Here is a 26,794-nt window from a genome sequence, read left to right as displayed (position 1 = left end):
GCATCCGTACCTCAGTACAATGCCTGGAGAAGCCCCCAAAACACCTATAGAGAACAATATAGTCTTCAGTAGCATTCAATTGACATACGTACCCACAAACGAACAAATAAATTCTTACTTGCTGCAGCTTTACAGCCGAATAGTAATAAACAATAACACACAAATATACAATAACTTAATAAATTATGAATTATAACGAATACTCATTAACCAGACCATAATAGTGCAAAACCAAACACTGTAGTGCAACAAAAACAAAATCCACTGCAGATCATATTTACTGAGGTAGTCATTGGTGTTGTGCAGTGTTCAAGAGCCTGATTAATTGATGGGGAAATTTTTTGAACTTGGAGGTCAAGGTTTTCAGGCTTGTGCATCTTCTTCCCAAGAGTCGTCATAAGATGAGAGCATGGCAATGGATTTTTAAAAATTATATTAGCTGCCTTAATTGGGGCAGTACCTCCTGTGGGTCTTTTGATGATGGAAAGATCACTAGCCATGATGGACTGGACAACGTCCACCACGTATTGTGGCCCCCTTCATTCTTGGATGCTCAAGACACAGAACCATGCCACGAGGCAACCAGTCAGTATGCTGTCAACAGTAGACCTGTAGAGGTTTGATAGAGTATTCGGCAGTATGCTAAATCTCCTCAATCTTCTTAGCAAGTACAGGCATTGATGAGTGCTCTCAGTGATTGCATCAATATGCTGGGCCCAGGGCAGATCTTCAGAGATATGCATGTCCAGGAACTTGAATCTGTTTTCTATCCCCACCGTCGACCCATCGACAAAGACAGGTTCATGGATCCCAAACCACCCCCTCTTTACCTATAGATCTTGCAACAGAAAAAAAAGGTAATTTGGAAGAAGGATACCTTTCCACTATTGACGAGTTCATCATGGGAAATAAAATTAAAGGCAAATAAAGGTTACATAATTATTCAAATGAAATACCAATTGCATGCGTGGCAATTTTATTAAAAATGATCTCCGGAAATCATGAGGATACTTATTCTTTCAAAATATTTCTTCCGTCAGGAAATGAATTTATCACTTCTCATTAATCAACTTAATTCCAAAGACCCAATTTTCAGAGAAAGGAAAATAAATAACACAAGCTCTGCTCCTCGTCCTTAATTTGATTACTCACCCTGAACAGCTATTCACCATATCGTTGCAATGTAGATGCCCCTGTTGTCAGCTGATGTAACATTGTGTTTGACTGGATGTCCCATGTGATTCATCCCTATCTCAGCACAGACATGGTTTGAATAATTAAAATTTACCAGGACAGGATATTTACCATGAGCCACCTGAGCCCGATCACTGACTCACAGAATGGTAACAGCATGGTAGGAAGCATTTGCTTCACCAAGTTCATGCAGACTCTCCTTACGGATTCTTACCGAGGTATTTTGTTTCAGTGCCACACTACAAGATCCACCCTGGCAGGATATTCCAGCCTCTGAATGTGCACTATGTAGAAAAAGGATTTTTATTCATGTCACTGTTTGATCTTTTATTCTTTGTCCCTAGGTATTAACATTACCACCAATCGGAACAACTTCTCTCTATCTCACTCTGTCCATTTCCTCCATGATTTTTAGATAACATCACATTTCCTTTCAATGTCCTCCTTTCCAAGATCAGCAAGACCAATTTCTCCAGTGCATCTGCACAAGTAAAGTTGCTCATCTTTGGAATAATTGCACTAAATCTCTTCTGCACCCTCTCTGATGCTTCTTCGCCTTTCCCTAGAGAAATGGACACAATACTCCAGCTGTGGATATATATTTATTATAAAGATTTGCCACGATTGCTTTTGTCTCCTGCAACTTTCAAAGAACGATACACATACATCCAAATCTGCATTCTACAACTTGTTTTGTAGTTCATGCCAAATTTGTCTTTTCTGATTCTTCCAACCTATGTAACACTTCACGCTATTAAATTTCAACCACCACTTATGTGCACATTGCACCGGCCTCTCATATTCTTGAAATCTATCCAGTAACCGCTTCAGAGTTCACAATTCAAGTTTGGAATCATCTGGACATTTGAAAACTGTGCTCTCTGTATTAAGTAAAGCCACCAATATATCAAGACAGGCATTGATCCCAATCCTGACTTCTGAGGATCCATTGAACTGTTTGTTCACTTTCTTCACTATTAATCTGTTTCCTCTTGCTATGTTTCTTTCCACCATTATTCTTCCCTGTCTGAACATTATGATAAATCCGTTCTTTGTCACCTTAACTAAAATAAGTAGACATATTTCTCTTCAAAAAATCTTTCCTGGCATTGTTCTAATCGTCGCAGTGGCCTCTGCAGTCCGTCTGTCTTTTTGTTATTTTTGTCCCGTTTTAATGTAATGTTGTTTGATGGGGTATGTGTGTGGGTGGGGTGGGGTGGGGGGGGGGGGGGGGGGGGGGGGACTTTTAAAATCTTTCCCCTGCACGGAGAACCAGATCTTTTCCCTGTCGGGTCTCCGTTGTCGTTGGGGCTGAGCAACGTGGAGCGGCCTCCAGCAGGAACGACCTGGGGCTCTAGTCACGGAGCTGCGGACTTACCCACCATCGCGGAGCTGGACGAGTTCGGAGCGGGTGGAGCTGTGGTGGCGAGCTGCTGCGACCCGACCCCCGGAGATTTGGAGGCTCCAACCGCAGGTCCGGTGGACAGTAATACCGGGAGCCCGCGGGTCCCTGCTGGGAGACCGCTTTTCGGGGCTTCCGCAACGGCGACTTCTCCCGCCCGAGTTGCGGGGTCGAAGAGTACCTGGAGCGGGGCCTGACATCGCCCGGCGCAGCTTCAACGGCTGCGGGACTTTGCTAGCGCCCGCCGGGGGCTCCAACAACAAGACCCGGAGCGTGGCATTGCATCGCCCGGCGCGGCGTTAATGGCCGCAGGACAATTGCCATCACCCGCCGGGGGCTTTGACTTTGACTCTGACATCGGGAGGGGAATGGGGAGTGCAGGGGAGAGATAAGTTTTTGCCTTCCATCACAGCGAGGAGGAGATGCGCTGTGATGGATGTCTGTGTAAATTGTGTTCTGTCTTGGGTCTTTTTTTCTTGTGTGTATGACTGCAGAAACAACATTTCATTTGAGCCTCTATGAGGTTCAAGTGACAAATAAATTGTATTGTATTGTATTGTATTGTAATCAATCCACACTTGTGCAGCCCTGAGGTTTAAACTGACTGCCCAGTAGTTATTGTGTTTATCCATGCAGAGCATTTTAACCAGAGGAATAACATATGTCATTTTCCCATCCTTGGGCACAACCCCAGATCATTGGAAGATCATTGCAAGGGACTCTCCAATTTCCTCCCTTTCTTAGACAGCAACCTATGATGCAACCATCAGAACCAGGTGAATGTTTCACTAAGTGAGCTAGTCTTGAGCATAAAAAACAAAACTTGCTGGAAACCAACAATACTTCAAGATGCATCTGAAAATCTGAGTTGACCTTGCATATAATTGCCCAGTTCTGATTAAAAAATAGGTGATCTGGAAAAGCCATCAACCTAACTTTACTTTCCCTACAAATTGTGCCTGATCTACTGCATTTTTCCAAGATTTCATTTTATTTTATTTCAGATTTCCAGCACTCTCAAAGTATTTAACAAAAGCAGCAGCATGGTTGTTTTCCCCTCCTCTATCTATTCTCATGAATCTCCCTCTACTTACAAATCATCCAGACAAATCTTCTGTGATTCCTCACGTTCCACAGCCAGCATCACTCAATCTTACTTGGTCTCCACTCTATCACAGGTGTCCTCTTCATTCCCTCCATCTCTATATTACCATCCCTACCTCTCTGCAATTTATGTCTGTTCACATTCTGACCTTTCCTGGTCCTGATGGAAGCTCATTGACTGAATCCGAGTATTTCCAGCACCTACTTACTGTTCATATTTTGGATTTGTCCAATCTGCATTATTTTAACTTTTCACTGAGCCTTTCTAATATGCCCCTAGAATAATTTTTACCCAGACCTCAATTAATCTTCTTTCCATAATCCAATTTTTTAAAATTCTCCTCACATTCTCATGCACTCCCCCCAAATTCTACCAATCACTACGGGCAATTTACAATGGCTAATTAACCTAGTAAACCACACATCTTTGGGAGGTGAGAGAAGACTGGAGTAGAGAAAACATGCAAACTCCACGCAGGCAGCACCAGAGGTTAGAATTGAACCTGAGCACAGTGATGAAGCAACTTTATTAGCTGTGGTTCCATAGCACAGCATTCTTCCTTGAAGAAGACCAACATAAAGTTCATTCAGTTCCTCTCTGCTTGCTTTAGGTCTGTGGCCAGCTTCACCTCTGCTCTAAGAATGCTTATAAGTTGGCTGTAGTCATTTCTCATGCTCCCTCTCATTTTGCCTCACTTGTCTCCCCAATTACTTATCTCTGTTGTACAGATTAGTTCAACTCGGATGACAAAGTTACAGCACAACCCCCTCCCATAACAAAGGCAATGTTTAGCTTGGCACCATTTCTATATTGAGAAGGTCTGAATGATTGGTGACAATAGTTAATCTCCATCATAATGTAAAGCAGCCCACAGATGAAGTTTGAATGAAGAGAAACACCCTCGTGCATCAATCAGAATTTGTCCTTTCCACTGATGAGAATCCACTTCAGTGTGTAATTGCTAAAACAAAATATACTAAGATCAGAAATTTGATGATTAAAGGTCTCTTTGTTTTTTCAGTGGAATTGTGTATTTTTTTCAGATTTGAAAACTATTGCCTCATAACAAAATATCCTCTTTAATAACTGGCTTGGGACCAGGAAAAAAAACGTAACGGATGAATGATTATTTGGGGAAAGATTCTATTAATTTTACTGATGAGTTTAATTTCGAATCACTATCTCCAGTGTTGACAACATAGACTTAACCGAGTACTATTCTCGTAATGTTGGAGGTCCATTTACTTCTGCTGATTTTAGGATACTGCTTTCCTTTAAGTAAGCTCTTTTTATTCAAACGTCTAAAGAGCTGTTCAATGCAATCAATGCAATTATGGTTTAAAGGCATAGACCAACAATTACCCTCACCTGCTACTGAACCCTTCATTAGATTTTATCATCTTTAGAGTTGACTATTTTACTGTTCTCGGCCGCTCCTTCAACAGTACCCCAAGAAAAAAAAAAAATGCTCATTCCAAAAATCTACTACTGATGTTTGATTGTAAAAGGACTGTTAACCTACCAATGTTGTTCCTTCCAAACAGCACTGGTTCCTGTTCCAGTGATTCAAACTTTCCAGCTTGTCGTTTATTTCCCTCCATTATACCACCCCCACCTCCAACAACCCCAACTTACTTCTTCCAACTTGAAATACGTACCACAAATTCCCCTTTCCTCAGTTTCCTTTCCCAAAAGATTAAGACATGGCTACGGAAATAAACACCATGGAATTCCTTCCTAAACCCTTATGTCATTTGTCTCCTGGAGTACTCTCTCTCAGCTCTCTCTGGTTTAATGGTCTTATTTATTATGCTTCTGGCGATTTTACATTGACAAAACTTAATGGACATATAAATGCATGCTTACATGTTTACTACTACCAATGCAACAGCCATAACGTCACCAGCTGCAGACATATGAAGATAGAATGAAATCATAAAGCAGCTATCAAGAAGGCTGTAATCTATCATCTTTTAATAGGTATAATTAATGCTCGCCTCTGAATTACTCAGTATATATATATACACACACACACACACACACTGAACTTTTTTTTCTCTCATTTATCATATTGTTTACAGTATACTATGTTTACATATTCTGTGTGTTGAAGTAAGAATGTCATTGTTTTATCCGGGATACATGACACTCCTGACTTGAACATTCGTTGCTCGAGACTTACATAAAAGCATATTTTTTTAATATTCTAGTTGGTATGTTACGAGGTGAGGTTTAAAGAAATATCTACATTATAGTGGAGAAATCGGATACTCGGGAAATTTCAAAAAATTATAGTAAACTCTGCAATCAACTTCTTGCCTGCCGGGAACTCCCACTTGTGCCTCAACTCCTCTCACCAGACCACCGCTGATCAGCACAATAATGAGGTGTAGTTTAATCAACTATGTCCCCACAGGGGGGGGGGAAATAAAACTAAGTGGTTATTGAAACCTAATTAAACCAATAGTTAAATCTTTGCTTTGAATTGGCCTTTCGATTAACTGGGTACCCGAACAAGTCCATAAAAATGTTGATGGAATTACACAAAATAAAAAGATGGTGGAAATGAAGTTGAAGGGCACAGTGCTGTTGCAAGCTGAACATTATTTAGGGCTTCAATTCATTGACATTTATTTAATATTGGCAATCCTTTGCTATTTAAATCAACAGCGGTGTGGCAAAGCAATAATCTGAAATATAGATTAAAATCAAGACTGGGACCTGGATGAAGAGTTCAGTCACAAGTTCAACTCATAACAGCTACAGAATTAATGTCAGCAGATAGTGAAATGTTGCATTCTTGAAAAAAAAATGAATCTCCATAATGATGACCACAAAAATACTATAGAACCCACGATTTGGTGAGTTGGGGATGGAGAGGGAGGGGAAAGATTGTGGAATCTGCTATCCTTCCCCAGTCTGAGCTAGAGTCGTTTCTTGTAGTAATTAGATTGGCTCTTAAATGTAGCCTGAAATTCCCGAGCAAGGCTCTCAGTTGTCTATAACTGCTACGTTAAAGCGGGAAAAAAGTTAAATTGGATAAACCACCCAGTATTGATCAAGGAATTACATTTGGACACCATGTCATTCCTAGCCCAATCAACTCTGCAAAGACTCCCAATGACCAGGCTTTAAAATGCAAGAGCAATCCCGATAACCTGTCAAACAACAAATTGATACAGAATCATATCCCAGGGATGACATGCTAAACCCCTATTCCATCTCATCAAAAGCACGGGGAATTCTCATTGTTGAACAACTTTAGAAGCATCACTAATAATAGCAGGAACACAGAATGTACTTTGTGGGGAATATCCATGACTAAAAGTGGCTGGCTATCATTACCACCAAGTTGGCACAAAACTATAAGACAAAGTCACTAGACTGAGTCTCTGACAGGTAGTGACCATAATAAATCAACTTACTTACCCTGTCCTTGCCAATCTACCGATGACAAACGCATATTTCCATAGCCGTAATGGTAGATGTGACCACTGTATAGGCCTCTCAGAGATAAAGGACACCCTCCATCACTTTGTGCAGCAGACAACTGTCCAACACAGGTACAACAGCTCTGAAGGGCAATGGTGAAAAGAAAAGGGCACCCAAGGTGGCACAGCAGTAGAGTTGCTGCCTTACAGTGCTTGCAGCGCCGGAGTCCCAGGTTCAATCCTGACTACGGGTGCTGTCTGTACGGAGTTTGTACGTTCTCCCTGTAACCGAGTGGATTTTTCTCAGAGATCTTCGTTTCCTCCCACACTCCAAAGACGTACAGGTATGTAGGTTAATTGGCTTGGTGCATGTGTAAATTGTCACTCGTGTCTGTGGGATAGTGTTAGTGTGGGGATCGCTGGCCAGTGCGGACTCGGTGGGCCGAAGGGCCTGTTTCCGCGTTGTATCTCTAAATTAAACTAAACTAAGCTATGGACCATTAGCAGCAGCAGATATGTACCGAGACACCATCGGAAACTGCATCTACGGAGCGAAGGAATTAGGCAACGTTTCAGGCCGAAATCGGTCTGTCTGAAGAAGGGTTTCTTAAGAAACGTTGCCTATTTCCTTCGTTCCATAGATGCTGCTGCACCCGCTGAGTTTCTCCAGCACTTTTGTCTACCTTCGATTTTCCAGCATCTGCAGTTCCTTCTTAAACACCACAGGAAACCTCATGGCCCAGCATATGCCTCACTCTTTCATTATAAAGTCAAAAGATAAACTCGAGTTCAATGAGTACAGAAGAGCTGTGAGGAGCTGCACCAAGCAGGCCTTAAACTGAGGTGTCCACATGGTGCAGATGCCATACATACATGCAAAGCAGCAAAGACAGATTACAATAAACAGAGCCAATTGGAGCAAATGATTCAGAGCCTATCCTCAGTATCAACAAAGATCGGGTCTCGCATAAGAATGCTCAAGGCAAGGCTGAAGAGTTTTCTTCGACATTCCACCAGAAATGCTAAGCACTTTTTCCTAAATTTCCCACGAAAGCATCCTCGTTAGTATAGTGGTTTGTATCCACTCCTAGCATGCTTAGAACTGGGGTTTAATTCCGCCCCCCCCATGGAGTTCTAAATTATTTGGGGGGGCATGAAGGTGCAGCGGTAGAGTTGCTGCCTTACAGCGCCAGAGACCTGGGTTCAATCCTGTTTGCGGGTGCTGTCGGTATGGGGTTTGTACGTTCTTCCCGTAACTGCGTGGGTTTTCCCCAGGTGCTCCGGTTTTCTCCCACATTCCAAAGATGTATTGGTTTGTAGGTTGGTAAAAAAAAAATGTAATTGTCCCTTGTGTGTAGGATAGGGCTAGTATATGGGGATCGCTGGTCGATGCGGACTCGGTGGACTGAAGGCCCTGTTTCCACGCTGTATCTCCAATCTCTAAACTAAACTAAAACTAAAAACTGGAAATGCCCTGGCTCCAGCACAAGGCTACAGAACACTACAGACCTACACTCCAGTCTCACTGCATCTCCAGCCAAGTGGTTTGAATTGAATCCTTTATTTGTCATTCAGACCTTTCGGTCTGAACGAAATGCTGTTGCCTGCAGCCATACATGTAATAATAACAAAACACAATAAACACAAATTAACATCCACCACAGTGAGTTCACCAAACACCTCCTCACTGTGATGGAGGCAAAAGTCTTAGAGTTACTGTCTCTTCCCTCCTCTTCTCCCTCTGCGCCGAGGCGATACCCCACCGGGCGATGGTAAGTCAGTCCCGCGGTTAAAGCTCCGCGGCCCGGGGGGTGGTCGAAGCTGCCCGCAGCTGTTGCAACGGGTGCTCCGGAAAACAGGCACCAGCCTGTGACCTGCGAGCTCCCGACATTGTCCTCCATTGGCCCGCGGCCGAGCCCCGGATCCAGGTCGCCGCCGCCAGAACGCCGCCTCAGCCGCCGTAGCACCGTCTCCACTCCGCACCGGGCCGCCCACAAGGCAGCGTCTCAGCCCCGCACCGGGCTGCCCCCACGGAAGCACCTTCCAGCCGGGAGCCGGTCCGCCCACACGGCAGCGTCTCAGCCCCGCACCGGGCTGCTCACACGGGAGCGCCTTCCAGCCAGTAGCCGTGCCGGCCGCACAGGAGTGTCTCAGCTCCGCACCGACCGCCCTCACCGGAGCGCCGAGTCGTGCCGCTACCCGGACGTCGCCACAGCTCGAAGACGGCCAGCCTCGCGTTGGTGAGTCCTGGCTGGCTCTACCTCCGGACCCTCGAGGTCGGTCGCAGGTTGGAGGCCGCCAGCTCCGCCATTAGGCCTCAGCGCAGACAGGGGAAGAGAAGGGGGATACGACAGAAAGTCGCATTCCCCCGAAGGGAGAGACAGAAAGCTCTGTTTCACCCTCCCCCCACACACATAACACCACCTAATAACCAAAAACAGTACTAAACTAGACAAAAAAAAACAACATAAAAAGTAAAAACAGACAGACTGCAGGCGAGCCGCAGCTGTATCACAGCGCCGCCACTCAATGGGCTTTAGAGATACAATGCCGAAACAGGCCCTTCAGTCCAACGAGTTCGACCAACCAGTGATCACCCGTACTAGCACTATCTTACACACTGGGGACAATTAATAATCATACCAAAGCAAATTAACCTACAAACCTCTACATCTTTGGGATGTGAGAAGAAACCGGAGCACCCGGAGAAAACACACTTGGTCATAGGGAGAATGTACAAACTCCATAAAGACAGCATCCATTGTCAGGATGAAACTCGGGTGCCCGGCGAAGTAAGGCAACAATTCTACCACTGCGCCACTGTGTCGCCATGTTCTGGTACGGTTATAATCCTGGCATATTCCTGACAAGACGCAATATTGCCCAGATATTTCCTGTTCACAAAAAGCAGGAAAGATTCAACGTAGCTATTTATCACCCACTGCTATTAATCTTCAACAAGGTGATGAAAACTGTCATCAGTGATATCAATGTTTGCTTGTATGTTTTAGTGTATCTTTAGTTTTGTATTATGTAGGGGTGGGGTGGGAAAGTTTTTTTAATCTCTTTCCTCGACGCTTGACGGGGATGTGACTTTTTCCGTATCGTATCTCCGTCCGCGCTGCGGCCTAACATCGTGGAGCTTGCGATCCCTTTGTCAGGGATCGACTCCGGGAGTTCCAACCGCGGGAGCCTGCGGACTTAACATCGTGGAGCTTGCTTGGTTAGGGATCTACTTCAGGAGCTCCAACTGCAGGAGCTTCGATCGCCCCAACGCGGGAGCTTCAATTGTCGGCTGCGGGAGCATCGATCGCCCCAACTGTAGATGGTTCGACTGCCCCGACCATGGGAGAAAAGGAGGAAAGAAGATAATATGTTATTGCCTTCCATCACAGTGGACTGTGGCGGATGTTTATGTTATTTTTTATGTAGTGTGTCTTGGTTGCTTTTTTGGTATGACTGTATGGCAAATCAAATTCCTTGTGGTTTTACATACTTGGCTAATAAATTAATTACAATTACAATGTTATCAAGCAGCACTTGCCAGGATCACATATTGGTGACCCAAACTGGTGTCCAAGTTCACACATGAATAAATGTTGAAGCAAACAGTGACAACTGCATCAAAAGACACTTGCTCCATGAGATACATTTACAATTCAAAGTAATATACAAAAACTCAGCTAAAGGTTCCAATTGTAGATTAATACTGAAGATATGTCAGACCCGACCGACCCAAAAATACGTCTCAACCTGAAACGTCGCCTATTCCTTCACTCCATAGATGCTGCCTCACCCGCTGCGTTTCTCCAGCATTTTTGTCTACCTTTGATTTTTCCAAACATCTGCAGTTCTTCCTTAAACTAAATATTAAAATAATTCTGTTGTTGAACATGTGATAATATTTAACACATATACTCCCATCTTTACAATTCAAATAAGTACACAAAATGCTAAGTGATGTGCCAAGATTCGTTAAATAAATTTCCTAGTTAGTCATGATGCTAATCTTTATTTTAATATATTAGTGCTGATAATAACCTACTAGAATTCCACCCCTCACAGGGAGGCTCATTATCACCTGCTATGCCAATGCCTCTCACTGATATAAATAGAACAAGAGTACATTAAATTCTCAGCTATCTATTTTAATAACAGCCCTCGTTATGTTCCAAGAATACCAGTAAAGCAGCATTTCAAATCAGGGAGCCAGATTTCTGGGCACTTGTTATCCAATAAGCCTTTATTAAAAAAGTGTTCATGGATTGTTTATCAGCTATTTTGGTTAAACATTTCTGATATTCAAAACACTTATGCCAATCCACATCTACAAGACAAATTGAGTCGCACTTTCTAAGTGGTAGGAGGAATCTAAAAAAATGTTTGATCTGTTTACTAGTCATGGTGCTTACATGGGACAGATTTATAAGCTTGGAATTTCATTTTCTAATGCAGGTTTCCAAGTAATCTTTCGACATGCATGACCACACATCATTTTCATTGAGTTCCATTAAAACTGTGCTTGACACGACATCCACTCAGATTCCACAGAGGACAGAGCAAATTAAGGATACGGGCATGTAGAATACTATTAAGCATTAATTGGTACTAATCAATTACATCACATCAATTACATCCAACTACTAACAGTGAAAGCCTTGCTTCCCAAAAGAGCTTGGGAAATTTCTGATGATGAGGAAATGGTAATTTGCAGTGTGATTCCTGTGGGCACAAAAGCAGAAGTACATTACTAAAAAAGGGTTGAAATAGGTTGTACAATATAATATTCACAGTGATGACACTGCTCTCAATTTCCATTCAATTAAATAATTCAAAAAATTCTGTAATTTTGAATGTGGAGCAGGTTGGCGTTGCACCTTTATTTTGGGTGCAAGGCCAAATTTTTCACACGCTTTGGAGAATGCGATGATATTTTGTTCAGCAAAATATTTTGTGTGAATGCAAGTATCTTTTTCATTCTGCAGCCCAACCACAGTTTTGAATTAGATCTAAAGTGTGGTTCCATACCCACAGGCGTTGAAGTGAAATATTGCAGCAAGAAAGTCTGAGAGAAATTTTGGAACAACAACACATCCATGTTTGGTACTGGTCTATGATGGTCAATGCTTCTTCATTGTCACATATGGACTGCAGAGTCAAATTCTTTTTGCATAGCTTACACGCACAAGTCGCCATATTTTGGTGCCATTTACACAATAGAAAGTCCAAAGTCCAGCCCACATTCTGGTTGTACTAGAGCGCCCCTGATCCAAATAAGCCCCCTGGCTGCTGCAGGGCCTCATCCGTCGCCCTCTCCTCGCCCGACTGCTGCTGTGTCCCAGGGGCACCTCCTGCAGCCAACCTGAAGGTGCTGGAGGTAATACCTTGGTCCCTCTCCTACCAGCTCATTCCTCTCATCCATCATCACCAGCAGCTTCCTCCTCCTCGACTCTCTGGTCCTCGACCTCGGGGCCAAGTTTAGCGGCTTCCAAGCTTCCCCTGCAAGCGGGCAGCGGCCCCTCCGGGTCCCTCTTCATGGCTGTGAGCAGGCCTGTCACCGCGCACTATCCTTCCGCCACAGCGCATTCCGGGAGCCTATTATAGACCCATTGGTGCACAATAAAATGGAAACTAATTACTGTGCGTAGCCAAATTTGAAGAGGGAATTCTGCAGTGTGCCCTGATTTATTTAATTAGGTCAAAGGCAGTCATGGATGATGGTTGGTGCTGCTGCTGCTCCTTGCATTTTTCATGGATTTGTCAACATCTGTTCTTTAGATCCCTGGTGGAACTTTGCCTTCAGGTGCATGTAAAGACATTTCTTTACCCTCAAGAAAATAAGCTTCCTACCTAATAAAGTCATATGTTTGTGGTTAATTATCTCCTTGTTCTCTTGATCATTACCAAATAAGCCCTGATGAACCAAGAGTTTCATTTTAGGAGAATACAGCTCCTGTGGCTGTAATTTGACCATCTATGAGGCATTTCGGGTCGAGACCCTTCTTCAGACTGAAGAAGGGTCTCGACCCGAAACGTCACCCATTCCTTCTCTCCATAGATGCGGCCTGTCCCACTGAATTGCTCCAGCATTCTATCTGAGATGTAAACCAGCATCTGCAGTTCCTTCCTGCACATCTATGAGGCATGCCTTCGCAGTGTTCTTCAGATCCTTAAAATAGTTCTTCTTCCAGCAAAGCTTCTGTTACTGCAGTTGATTTGTGGCCTCGATGATGGTGATAGACAATAGACAATAGGTGCAGGAGTAGGCCATTCGGCCCTTCGAGCAGCACCACCATTCACTGTGATCATGGCTGATCATCCACAATCAGTACCCCGTTCCTGCCTTCTCCCCATATCCCCCGACTCCGCTATCTTTAAGAGCGCTATCTAACTGGGGACCACAACAGCAATGGCCAGCCCAGCTGCTATTGGAGTCTGTCATAATATTAGTTAATGTTGTGTGCCTCCCCTGACCACCTCCTACCAATGTATATCATCTCATAGATGCGAGTGCTTACATCAGCGTGTGTCTCAACATCTTCTGCTTGTCCAATTGGTGAAAGAATATGTTCCACATACAAGACTATGCTCCCAGCATTTTATCAATAGAAGGACCACACTGAAAACCTTGGCTCAGTCGGCCTGGACCTACCTGATCTCCCAGTTACTAAACACTTTAATTCCCCTTCCCATACTGACCTTTCTGTCCTCGCCTCCTCCATTGTCAGAGTGAGGCTAAACGCAAATTGGAGGAACAGCATCTCATATTTTGCTTGGGCAACTTACAACCCAGTGGTATGAATATTGATGCCTCTCACTTCAAGTAACCCCTACATACACTCTCTCTCCATCGCTCCCCCACCCAAGTCGCACCAGCTTCTCATTCTCACCCAGCAAACAGCTAACAATGGCCTGTATCCTTTATCATTGTTACCTTTTTCACATATCTTTCATTCATTGTTCTATATCTCTCTCGACATCATCGTCTATATCTCCCATATCCCTTTACCGCGATTTTCATTCTGAAGAATCTCGACTCAAAACATCACCCATTCCTTCTCTCCAGAGATGTTGCCCTTCCCACTGAGTTACTCCAGTTTTTTGTCGCTCTCTTCGGTTTAATCCAGCTTCTGCAGTTCCTTCCTGCACATAGCTTTCCTCAGACCCTTCTTGCCAATCATACCTTATTAGAGAGTTGCTTTCCTTTCACTCTGAACAGTGAAGTAATCCAGGAGAAGTCATCCAGCTTCTAGCCGCGGGCGCAGTGTGGACTTTCCATCGCGGAGCTTGGAACCCCTTGCCGGGGATCGCCGGAGAAGAACTCCGACCGTCGGCCTGCGGCCTGTAACATCGTGAATCCCCGGTCTTCTCTATAACATAGTGAAGCAGCTGATTCGGGACCTCCAAGCCGCGGAGTGCCTGTCTGTCCCGACGTCGGAGTTTCGAGCATCCGATGTGAGGGATTGTACATCAGGCCTTCCGTGGCGGCGACTGCGGAGGGTTCATGGCCCCGACCACGGATGAACAAAGGAGGAGGACTGACAAAGTTATTGCCTTCCACCACAGCGAAGAATGTTGATTTCACCGTGGCGGATGTTCATGTTAAATTCTATTGTGTATTATGTTCTTTTGTTTGTATGGCTGCATGGTAAATCAAATTCCACTGTACCTTCATTGGTACATGTGGCAATAAATGTGAGAATCAGATTGTCCACAATAATATGGGCTTGTTAATCTCTTGCGCACCGGGCACACCGATGATGCACACAAGGATGCCACACTGATGGACAGACACAGATGCTTATTTCACATGCCTAGACAGTTCGTTTCTCTTCATAAAATAGGATGACGAATAAAATGACAAAGAGCATGTGTAGGATAGAAATAATTCATTTATTCTGTTATTTACGTAAACAAAACTCTTCCCATGTTTGTGACACTGAGCTTATTCCACTTATAACATCCAACTTCTTTGTTTAATTAACATGCCATCCAATGCATCAATGGTATTCTCCACAACCCAATGTATAACATGCTCCATATTCTTACTCTGAAGGATCTTTACTTTTACATTCAGTTGGATCGCCAGTTTTAAGTCCTACTAGATTTTTTGGTCATTATAGCCCGAAGCTTTGGTCTCAACCCCAGAAGTAGATACATTTTCTCTGTATAAACTCTTTCATAATTTCAAAGAATCGTCTCAAGTCATTCTTGTTTATGATCTCTCCCCGAGAACAGCTGTCACTAACCAAACATTGAAACACTTTGCAACCTTTGCTGATTTCTGTTCCACTGTATCCAAGTTTCTGAGTTAGTTCATAAACATTCCTCTTAAGGGCCTGTCCCACGAGCATGCGACTGCATGCGGCAAGCGCGACCAAACCAGAAACGGGGGTCACGCGGAGGTCGAGTGATCCCCGTACAGGGCCGGTCCCACCAGCATGCGCCTGCATGCGGCAAGCGCGACCAAACCAGAAACAGGGACTGCGCGGAGGTCGAGTGAGTGACATGAAGTTCGAGCGACGTCCGCGGGATGTTCGCGAGTGACATACAGCGTCGAGACGGTGTGTACGCCTATTTTTAAAATAGAGCGCACAAACATGGAAAGTTGCCCCAGGAAAAGTAAAGCTGTAGAATTAACCAAGGTGATTCAGAAGAAATAGATTATTTCATTTTTTCTAAGATGGAATGCCCCAACTATGCACGCTAAAAATCTTGTCAACAGATGTGGTGAAAATAAGTAAAGGGTTCTTGTGCCACAGGGTTGTAAAACAGTTCCCTGGAAACTGGTTTTCGTATCTCATGCCACTGTGAAGAAAGTGTTTGAATTTCACTAGAGTACTACAAATTCTGTTTTAATTAAGAAATGTTGATGTTGAATTTGGTGAAGGGTTTGCAGTTATAGTTCTCCAATACTACCAATAGCAACACACATTGTTAAAAGAAAACTTGTACAACATTAGAAGTCATTGGATATTGGGGACATTTTGTAATCTTAGTAAAAGCCCAAAATAATATGCATTTTTGCAAAGAACAAGTTCCATGCAAGCTTTTTCCTGGATATAGTTAATGCCCTATTTTGTACACAATCCCTGTGTTAAAACCAGGAATAAAAACATTTCTTTGTAATTAAAATGTCTTCAAGGGAACTAGAGCAATTGCTTGATGCAATGATAAATGTTTAAACATCATCCATGTAATATAAGAAGATTCCCTTTTTGCGTCATAGAGTCATAGAATGATACAATGTGGAAACAGCCCCTTCGGCCCAACTCGCCCACACTGGCCAACATGTCCCAGCTACACTAATCCCACGCTTGCTTTTGGTCCATATCCCTCCAAACCTACCCGATCCATGTACCTATCTAACTGTTTCTTAAAGATTGGTATTGTCCCAGCCTCAACTACCTCCTCTGGCAGCTTGTTCCATACACCATCACCCTTTGTGTGAAAAAGTTACCCCTCAGATTCCTATTAAATCGTTTCCCTTTCCCCTTAAACCTATATCCTCTGGTCCTCGATTCACGTACTCTGGGCAAGAGGCTCTGTGCATCTACCTGATCAATACTCATGATTTTTATACACCTCTATAAGATCACCCCTCATCCTCCTGCACTCCAAGGAATAGAGTCCCAGCCTACTAAACCTCTGCCTATAGCTTAGACCCTCTAGCCCTGGCAACATCCTTGTAAATCTTCTCTGCACCCTTTCCAGCTTGACAACGTCTTTCCTCTAACATGGTGCCCAGAACTGAACGCAATACTCTAAAAGCGACTTCACCAATGTCTTATACAACTTCAACATAACCTCCCATCCGCAAAGCCAACTCGACATTTTTAGAATTGTTAGGAACGATGTTACTTAATTCTGATGAGGCAACATGCACCTATTATTGAACTCCAACGTATAATGATTCCATTTTTGAACAGCCACAAGCAAATATATAGTTATTTCATTTCCACTGCAAAATGATGAACAAATATAGTGAATAGGGAAAAATGAAATCCACGCACTAACAAAAACACCAAAAATGTAATTGAACCCGAGGGAATCAACTGCAGATATTGTTTACAGCAAAGATAGACACAAAATACTGGAGTAACAGCGGTTCAGGCAGCATCTCTGGAGGAATGGAAGAGGTGACATTTCAGGTCAAGACCCTTCTTCAGACCAGACCCTTCTTCTTCATCTGAAGAAGGATCTCGACCGAAAACGTTACCTATTCCTTTTCACCAGAGATGCTGCCTGACCCACTAAGGTACTCCAACATTTTGTGTCCATCCTGAAGGAAATAATGTTTAATGAAAACCTCAAAGATTCAGTTTTGCTGCAAATTATTTTTTTTAAACAGTCATACTTTGTTGCTGGTAAAACTTAGATGTACAAATTATACTGTAAATGTTGTAAAGTGATGCGAGTTATATTAAAATGTGGTTGTGATATCAAATTTTGGAAGCAAAATAATACCAAAAAAGATTAAAAATAAAACAAATGACTTATTTTGGCTGTCTGAGCAGTCATTCAACTTTCAGAATAGTCATTCGATTGAAAGACGAATCGCATTACAAACTAGAGGTGTATTTCAGGAGCACCAATAATGAGAACCATGCATCTTGTAAAATAGTGGTCAAATGTGCTGGCGGACTTGATGAACAGTCACAAAAATCATAAAAAGGAACTATTTAATTTATGCTAAAGATGCCATAAAAAGGCAAAGAAAACCCATTTCTGGGGAAATTTCATTCAATATCAGAAGGGTCATGCTAAATTTGTAAAGAAATCTACTTAGATGCAGATTAACTACTGCAGATATTTATAATCTCTTTATTATAGTCCATCATAGAGTCATATATTACAGAAACAGGTCACGATGACAGTGCCAATCAATTGCCTGATCTACACTTTATATGATGAAACAGATGCAAAAAGATTTGCAGAGGATACAAGGAATGAGAGGTTACAGTTAGCAGGAGATATTAAATAGGTCAAAGAATGCCTTGGCACAGGCCCTTAGAAGCAACGATAGGTAAATTGGAAAGAGCATAATGTATTTCCACTTGTAAAGTGCATGACAATAGTTCAAGTCAATCCAACAGGGGAATCAGGAGAACCTGCCCAATCGTCAGAATGTGTAGGAAAGAACTGCAAATGCTGGTTTAAATCAAAGATAGACACAAAATGCTGGAGTAACTCAGCGGGACAGGCAGCTTCTCTCTGGAGAGATGCTGCCCGTCCCGCTGAGTTACTCCATCATTTTGTGTCTATCTTCAATCACTAGAATGTGCAGGCTTCTGCGGGTACATCAATGATGAACAGTGCAAATGCATTTGACGAGAAGCAAAATACACAAGAGATAGAATAGAATAGTGACCTAATTAAATTAGAGTGGGAGGGTTTTTTTTACAACATATGAATCAGTGGATTTATACAAGCTGCTGTTACATTCCATATAATTCTTTTCAATTTCAACATTAATAGAATGACGATCATCCATGGCTACATAAAGTTTGAGATAACAGCTATATGACCCAGACATGAAAGTTGCAAATAACAAAATTTCCTGCTGATGAAATTTGAAACAAAACACTGCTTAAATTGTACCTTTGTAATAAACAGTTGTGGGATCATCGATGCATTGACTTTTTAATAATAATGTGAATGTCTTGTTAGATCAAATATGAAGAATACCCTCAGAGTGCATCATATCACTTCAGAGAATAAAATGATAAATAGCCTTCACCGAGATGAAAAAAGTTATTTGCAGAAATTGAGAATCTATCCCCACTTCTTTTTATTTTCACCAAACTAAATTACCATGTACCATGTACGCAGTTCAAATACATTTAGAAAATCTTGTGGAAAAATATAAATGAAACCTTGACAGCTGTGCCCTAATCCATGAATGTCAGGAGAGTTTTCCACATCATCTTTCCACTGGTGATCCTAATAATTGAGTAGGCTTCTAACACCTTGGTGAGGAATGGAACACGTCTAACATTTCATAAACGTTACAATCATAAGACTGAATTCATTACTGCATGGCTTCTTTCAAATGGCTGTGTGTAAAACAGTTGCTGTCAATATCCATTAATTCAGGGCGCACCCCTGCCTCCTTCTAGTTAATTTCTTCAATCCAGATCTCCTGCACCTTTCAGGCACATTTATTTATGTTTATGTTTTATCCCACTCTATATTCAGTTGTCTTTCTTCAATCACATACACTTCAATGATTTTAACTACAATTGATTTCCTGTGCACTCTTCAAGTGGGGAAACCTCATTTATTGATTCCATCAGTAGAGCTTTTTTTCCAAACACAAAAACTTCAATGGTTGCAATGAGAATCTTTTCTAATCAACTTTCTTTTTTATCTTCAATACTTTGATGGTAGCAGCACTAATAGAGCCACTGCCTCAATCCTGACCTCAGGCATTGTCTGTGTTGAGTTTGAATGTCCTCCCTGTGACTACGTGCATTTTCCACCACTTGGTTTCCTGGTTCCTAGCATAAATATATTTTTGAGCTTCCTGGTTTCCTCCCACATCCCAAAGATATGCATGTTGGCAGCTTAATTGGCCACAATAACTGTCACAGGGATGCAATTAAATGGTGGAATCTGGGGAGTGTTGATGGGAGTAAAAAAAATGGGATTCATGTAAGATTGGAGTAAATGGTTCGTGGTTGATGGTTATTGTGGCCAAAGTGGGCCGAACAGTCTGTTTCTGTGCTATATCTTTGACTGTTTCTGTGCCACGACCACCCTGTGGCCAGATATGCTCCTGGTCTCAGAGGCGACCAAAAACATTGTCTTGTTGGAACTGACAGTGCCGTGGGAGGACCGTCTGGAGGAGGCCCACGAGAGGAAGATGGCCAAATATGAAGAACTGGTCATAGACTGCCGCAAGCAGGGCTGGAAGGCAAGGTGTATGCCCATCGAGGTTGGCTGCAGAGGTTTTGCAGGGCAATCGCTCTACAAAGCCTTGAATGCACTGGGCATCAACGGAGTGGCGAGGAGAAGGGCCATCAAGAACACCACAGAGGCAGCGGAGAAGGCCTCGAGATGGCTCTGGATCAGGAGAGGAGGTCCATGGGGAGGAGCGAATGCCACCTGAACACAAGTCGTGGTCTGATCAACCACGGCTGGGTCGCCTGGGTGAGGGTGTCTGATGTTGAAAGACCCGAAACACCCAATGACCCCAGGTTACATCACTGATGATGTGTTCAGGAGCATCTATCGATGTATTTGTATCAATTACCTTTTCATTCAAGGGACCCATGCTACATCTTTCACTGATAGAGCATCCATTAGGAAATAAGGTTTTAAATTAACGTTAATATATTTTTCATGGAACATTGACAGTACTGCACAACAGTCCCTTCGGCCCACAAAGTCTGTGCTGAACATTTGCTCTTAATAAATCATTAAATCTTAATGTCTCAAGAATTTGCCCCCTTATTTGGTGGGGGGAGGTTGGGGCAGGGAAGGGGGGGGGGGGGGGAGAAGGGGGGCAATTACAATGTGGTGGATGCAGGGGTGGGTTGCATCTTCCACACCATCTGGGCAGAATTACCACAAATGAATGGAATGGAATACTTTATTGTCACGCGACAAGTCACAGTGACATTCTCTGCCTACGTACCCAAGATATGCAAAGTCACCACATAAATGGCGCTGACAAAGTTACAAAGTATCCCCACCAGCTCCTCCTTAGTCTGCCGTCCCCGTCCCCCCGCCCCCTCCCTCAAGGCGGTCGGTACCTCCACTCCGGGTCCATTGTTCTTCCTCCTCCTCTCCTCCCCCCCCTCTTCATGGTGGTTCCTCCGCACCCTCATTCAAGATTCAAGATCCAAGAGAGTTTATTGTCATGTGTCCCAGATAGGACAATGAAATTCTTGCTTTGCTTCAGCACAACAGAATTATGGAAGGCATGAATACCGAACAGATCAGTGTGTCCATATACCATTGTATAAATATATACACACATAAATAAATAAAACAGATAAAGTGCAAATCAACAGATTAATGCTATTAATGTTCAGAGTTTTGTTTGAGGAGTTCATTAGCCTGAGGGCTGTGGGGAAGTAGCTATTCCTGAACCTGGACGGTGCGCAGAGACCCAGTTCTGTGAGTTTGGTAACCAGCTTGGAGGGGATGATTGTATTAAACGCCGAGCTGTAATCAATGAATAACAGCCTGACATATGAGGTTTTGTTGTCCAAGTGGTCCAGAGCAGAGTGGAGAGCCAGTGAGATCGCATCCACCGTTGATCTGTTGTGGCAGTAAGCGAACTGCAGTGGGTCCAGGTTTTTGGCGAGGTAGGAGTTGATTTGCGCCATGATCAACCTCTCAAAGCACTTCATCACCACCGATGTTAGTGCCACTGGACGATAGTCGTTGAGGCACGTCACCTTGCTCTTCTTGGGCACTGGTATAATTGATGCACTTTTAAAGCAGGTGGGAACCTCAGACCTCAGAAGTGAGAGGTTGAAAATGTCCGTAAAAACTCCAGCCAGTTGGTCCGCACAGGTTTTTAGAACACGACCGGGTATACCATCAGACCATCAGCTTTTTGATGGTTCACCCCTCTGAAAGATTTTCTGACGCCAGCCTCTGTGACTGTGACTGAAATACCATCACAGCGAATGGGGGCTCGAGAAGGCACATCAGTGTTCTCCCTATCAAATCGTGCATAAAACGAATTGAGTTTGTCAGGGAGTGATGCGACGCCAACATACGAGCTCATCGACCACTGAATGTGGGTCGAACAGCAAGACTCAAATAATTGTGTTACATTTTGTCATAAACCTATCTGTGCTTCATTAAGAATCGAACATGCTGGAGATACTGTATGTCGGTCAATGTCTAAGGAGACAGAAACCAAGTTAACATTTTGGTTTGATGATTTTGTATCATTGACTCAGTTTATCTCCCTCTATGGATGGTCTATTTTCAGTTTATATTTCATTCTTGGAGCATTCTGCTGTGTTCTTGCTGCTTTCTGTTCAATTTATCTTGCCTATATTGTAACTACAATGTTATTGCTCCGTGGGAGACCCATCAAACAAGAACTCATCAACGGGTAGGGTTTAGAAATTTGTAGGGCAGGTCGGGAATTCCAAGCCTGGAGGATAAGCTGCTAATGGTAAATCAATTGAAAGCATCGGTACTGAAGATGCAAATACAAGAAGATGGAGATATCTTAGGAGTCATAGGGATGGAGGAGATTGCAGAGACAGTGAGGGATGGAGAACAAAAATGAATTGAAAACAAGAATAAGAATTGTAAAAACCAGTTGTTGATCGTTCGAGAATGAAACGCAGTTGCAAGACTCATTTCTGAGTTTTGGACATAGAACAGTACAGCATAAGAACTGGCCCTTCAGTCGCTAATGACTATGATGCCAAGACCAAGTCTTACCTATCAGTGTATAATCCATATCCCTCCATTCCCTGCATATCCATATGCCAATCCAAAAGCATCTCAAAAGCAAAATATTGTACCTACCTCAACCAGCAATCCTGGCAGCGTGTTCCACTCAACATCCTCCGAGTAAAACAAGTTGCCCCGCATATCTCCTTGACACGTTGGCCCTCTCACCATAAAACTATGCCCTCTAGTATTTCAGTTTTTCATCTTGGGAAAACCGTTCTGACCTTATCTATGCCTTATCTATGCACTCATAATTTTATACACTTCTATCAGGAATCAGGAACATATAAGATTGTTAAGGGCCTGGATAAACTAGAGGCAGGAAACATCTTCCCGATGTTGGGGGAGTCCAGGGGCTACTGTTTAAGATTAAGGAGTAAGCCATTTAGAACGGAGACGAGGAAACACTTTTTCTCACAGAGAGTGGCGAGTCTGTGAAATTCTCTGCCTCGGAGGGCGATGGAGGCAGGTTCTCTGGATGCTTTCAAGAGAGAGCTAGATAGGGCTCTTAAAAATAGCGGAGTCAGGGGATATGGGGAGAAGGCAGGAACGGGGTACTGATTGGGGATGATCAGCCATGATCACATTGAATGGCGGTGCTGGCTCGAAGGGCCAAATGGCCTACTCCTGCACCTATTGTCTATTGTCTATAATCTCTGCAACCTCCAGGCTGCAACCACCTTCAAGGTGGAGATCAGTCTGGTTCCACCCAGGCCAATTGCCAGGGAGACTGATGGTGTCAGAGAATAGGGAACAGAGTTGTTCCTGAGATTGTGTAGGGTGATATACAAATTATTTTTCTACACTATTTGAGAGACGTACATTTATGATTGTGCAGTATCAGATTTTGGATAAGATGTTGAACAATTTAGGTACCGCAGAGGAAAGGAGAGAAAGAGCTCTTGCTCTTCAAACTATATTACAGAGTGGAGACCTATTTAATTGATGTTGTTATGGACAGCATCTATCATGAGAAACAGGGGGAACAACACAGATATTTGATCAGGGGAGGGAATGCAGTGAGGGGGGTGGGGGGTGGATGCTAGAGGTGACTATGTGAGAGTGGGGGGAACCATGACACTGATTTCTAGGTTATTCCTGCTTGGGTAAGACTGACATTAGATGGGTGAAGTCCCATCTAGCTGGATGATGACAGCGTTGGAAGAAGATAAGTGTGCTTTACCATGCCGAGGACAGCAGCCAGTCAGTCACTGAAGCAGGGTGATATTTTGCAACTTTAAAAGGAACCATTTTGATATTGAACAAGAGAATTGAAGCATCGCGATCCATGAAAGATTTCACGATTTCAAATCCTTTGAGGGCAGGGTCATTGAACTCAACTATTAATTTGTAAGAACAAGCCTCGCATTTATTTTTCACTACAGATTAAACTATATTTACGAGTGCACTTCCGACTGCCTTTCTTTTCCATCCAAAGCTCACCAGCAGGTATGTGATGGATCGGGTGGTCTCCATCTGTGCCATACATCTCTGTGATTATACAAAATAAATCAACCTGCACTTCCCTCCCTTTGCCAGCATCCTCACAGCTGCTGATGTCAGGACTAATCACTCACACTCTCCTGCTCTAAGCCATTCCTTCCAGACACGAAAACAAACATCATCCAAAAATATGATACAATCTCAAAATGTTAACGTCAGGTCAACAGCAACTGTTTACCCGGTCTCACCTACCTTACAGTTCACCCTTCACAACCTGGTTGGAGTCGTACGCCCATGATTTAATCTTCTATCTTCGAGCCTCAATTGCAAGATGGGATATTGGCAACTCTATCCAAAAATCAACTTGATCCTGGTCAAACCATCTGAGGAAAACACAAGGGGAAGTGTTGAAGCTCCAATTGGTGGGAAGCAAAGTAGCCAGACTGATTCATTAAACTAAGTAGTTTGAACCACGTAACCATTCACCGACTGATGTCAAACCCAACTGACCACCCTTTTCCCTCAATGACGAGCTGAACACTTCAGATGTGCTGGTGGGTCTGGATAAGGTAGGGTTTAGAAAATTGTTTCATTCGTCAATTCATAGCCAGAGAAAGGCAACTAAAACGCCGTTTCCCTTGTGCTTAATAACTGTGCTAAATCTGGACCCAAGTAAGAAGATTACACATTTAAAACAGCTAACGTGATGTGACGGGAACCTACAACAGCAGCAAACGGTTGCTTCAAATTGCATTCATATCCCACGTTGGATTACAATCAATGCGGGTGGCTTAAACGATTTTAAAACAAATTAAAGAAAGATTAATAGTTCTACTGGAGTTCATTGTAACCAAATGAGAAATGCCCCTTCCACTAGCTAACGAGTAAATTCGGGAAAAAGTATTACATAGTCAGAATAAAGAGAAATGTAATTTCAGTTTACAAATTCACACTGTAACACAACTACAACTCAATATTATTTTCTTTCTAACTTTAATCCTCTCCAGTTACCCCCACACCAAATTTTTTTGCCGAGCTCCCTTGATTTCTGAACGCATTAACATCCAATATTTGCTGAATGGGTCGCACCAATGTGCTTAGTTCAACAAATCCCCGCTAAACAAATGAAGAAGTCTTCGCGCTTTGCACGTCAAAGCTTCTCCCTCAACTTCCATTTTAGCCAAAAATATCCCGTTATCTGTGAGATCCTCCAGTTTAAAAAAAAAGGCTAGGGAGGGAAAGAATATAGGTCACACCGTCTGAGTGGTCGGTGATTAAAAATAAAATCGCAGCATTTTTCTGTCATTGAAAGTTTAGTCCTTATTTCCCAATAACTGTTACATCGTTGAACGAATGAGATTTAAATATTAACCCCAGATTAGGATAACGGTGGCTAAAATTAAAATCCTGATCCCAGCTCGCCACGTGTCCTTCCTGCAATGAGTTAGAATATATATTTTTAGAGATGTTACGGTCACAAAAGGGATAAAACTCCTCTAATTGACAACAAATTTAAACTACTCCCAGCTCCGACTTAAAGGTCCATCTGTCCAGTTCACAGCCATCCTGTTCGCAGCTTCCATCTAAAAATAATAAGTAGAGCAGCCTTAAAGACGTTCGCCGGCAATAAATGACTCACAGAGTGGGAGCTGAGCATCCAGCCTGATGCATCCAGCCTGATGCACAGCCAGGAGCTTCACCTCCTCCTACACACACACACACACACGGCGGCCCACACCTCGCCGCCCCTCCGCGCTGCAGCTCAACCCAACACGCGGAGCAAGACGCACCGACTCCCCATCCCATCCCCACGCTGCTTGGCCGCCCCCACCCCGACACTCCCGATCCTGATTCCCGTCTCCACTTTACTGCGATTTCCTCGCAACCCGATACATTCCGCCAGCAGCCCGCCGCACGCCTGCGCACTGGGACGCTCCTGCTCACCTGGAGAGCGCAGGAAGCAACTGCAGAAGCTGGTTCACGCCGAACATAGACACAAAGTGCTGGAGTAACTCAGCGGGTCAGGTAGCATCTCTGGAGAGAAGGAATGGGTGACGTTAAGAGTCTGAAGAAGGGTCTCGACCCGAAATGTCAATCATTCCTTCTCTCCAGTGATGCTGCCTGGAGTTACTCCAGCATTTTGCTTCTGTCTTGTGTTCACCTGGAAGCTGGTGCGCCCCAGTTCACGGTGCGCTCGCTTCTTGTTGGCGGACCTGACCGTTCACTCGTCTACCACGCAAGTGATTTCCTTGCAACCTGGTTGCTTGCATGTAAATTAATCCATATTATGGAATATAATTGTTTTTTAAATTGCCGGGGATACTCACCTGATCGGACAGCATGCGTGGAAAGAGGAACAGTTTTAAAGTGAAGAGTGAAGAAAGCGAATGGTATGTTAGCATTCATAGCAAAAGGATTTGAGTATAGGAGCAGGGAGGTTCTACTGCAGTTGTACAGTGTCTTGGTGAGACCACACCTGGAGTATTGCGTACAGTTTTGGTCTCCAAATCTGAGGAAGGACATTATTGCCATAGAGGGAGTGCAGAGAAGGTTCACCAGACTGATTCCTGGGATGTCAGGACTTTCATATGAAGAAAGACTGGATAGACTCGGCTTATACTCGCTAGAATTTAGGAGATTGAGGGGGGATCTTATAGAAACTTACAAAATTCTTAAGGGGTTGGACAGGCTAGATGCAGGAAGATTGTTCCCGATGTTGGGGAAGTCCAGGACAAGGGTTCACAGCTTAAGGATAAGGGGGAAATCCTTTAAGACCGAGATGAGAAAAAC

General features: G+C 43.4%; 1 long non-coding RNA gene across 1 annotated transcript in view; it reads right to left on the bottom strand.

Annotated features, from left to right (window-relative positions):
* The window catches only part of LOC116975117, an 80,643-nt gene extending 54,909 nt beyond the window's left edge, over positions 1-25,734 (bottom strand). The window contains exons 1-2 of the long non-coding RNA XR_004412539.1: positions 25,644-25,734; positions 24,257-24,387 (exon numbers count right to left, since the gene is read on the bottom strand). This is a non-coding gene — a long non-coding RNA (uncharacterized LOC116975117). The remainder of the gene's footprint in view (positions 1-24,256; positions 24,388-25,643) is intronic.
* Between the last annotated feature and the right edge of the window lie 1,060 nt (positions 25,735-26,794).

This window comes from Amblyraja radiata, chromosome 7 (assembly GCF_010909765.2).
Source record: "Amblyraja radiata isolate CabotCenter1 chromosome 7, sAmbRad1.1.pri, whole genome shotgun sequence".
Taxonomy (NCBI): domain Eukaryota; kingdom Metazoa; phylum Chordata; class Chondrichthyes; order Rajiformes; family Rajidae; genus Amblyraja; species Amblyraja radiata.
The sequence above is the reverse complement of the archived record's forward strand: the minus strand, read 5'-3'. Positions and strand labels throughout refer to the sequence as shown.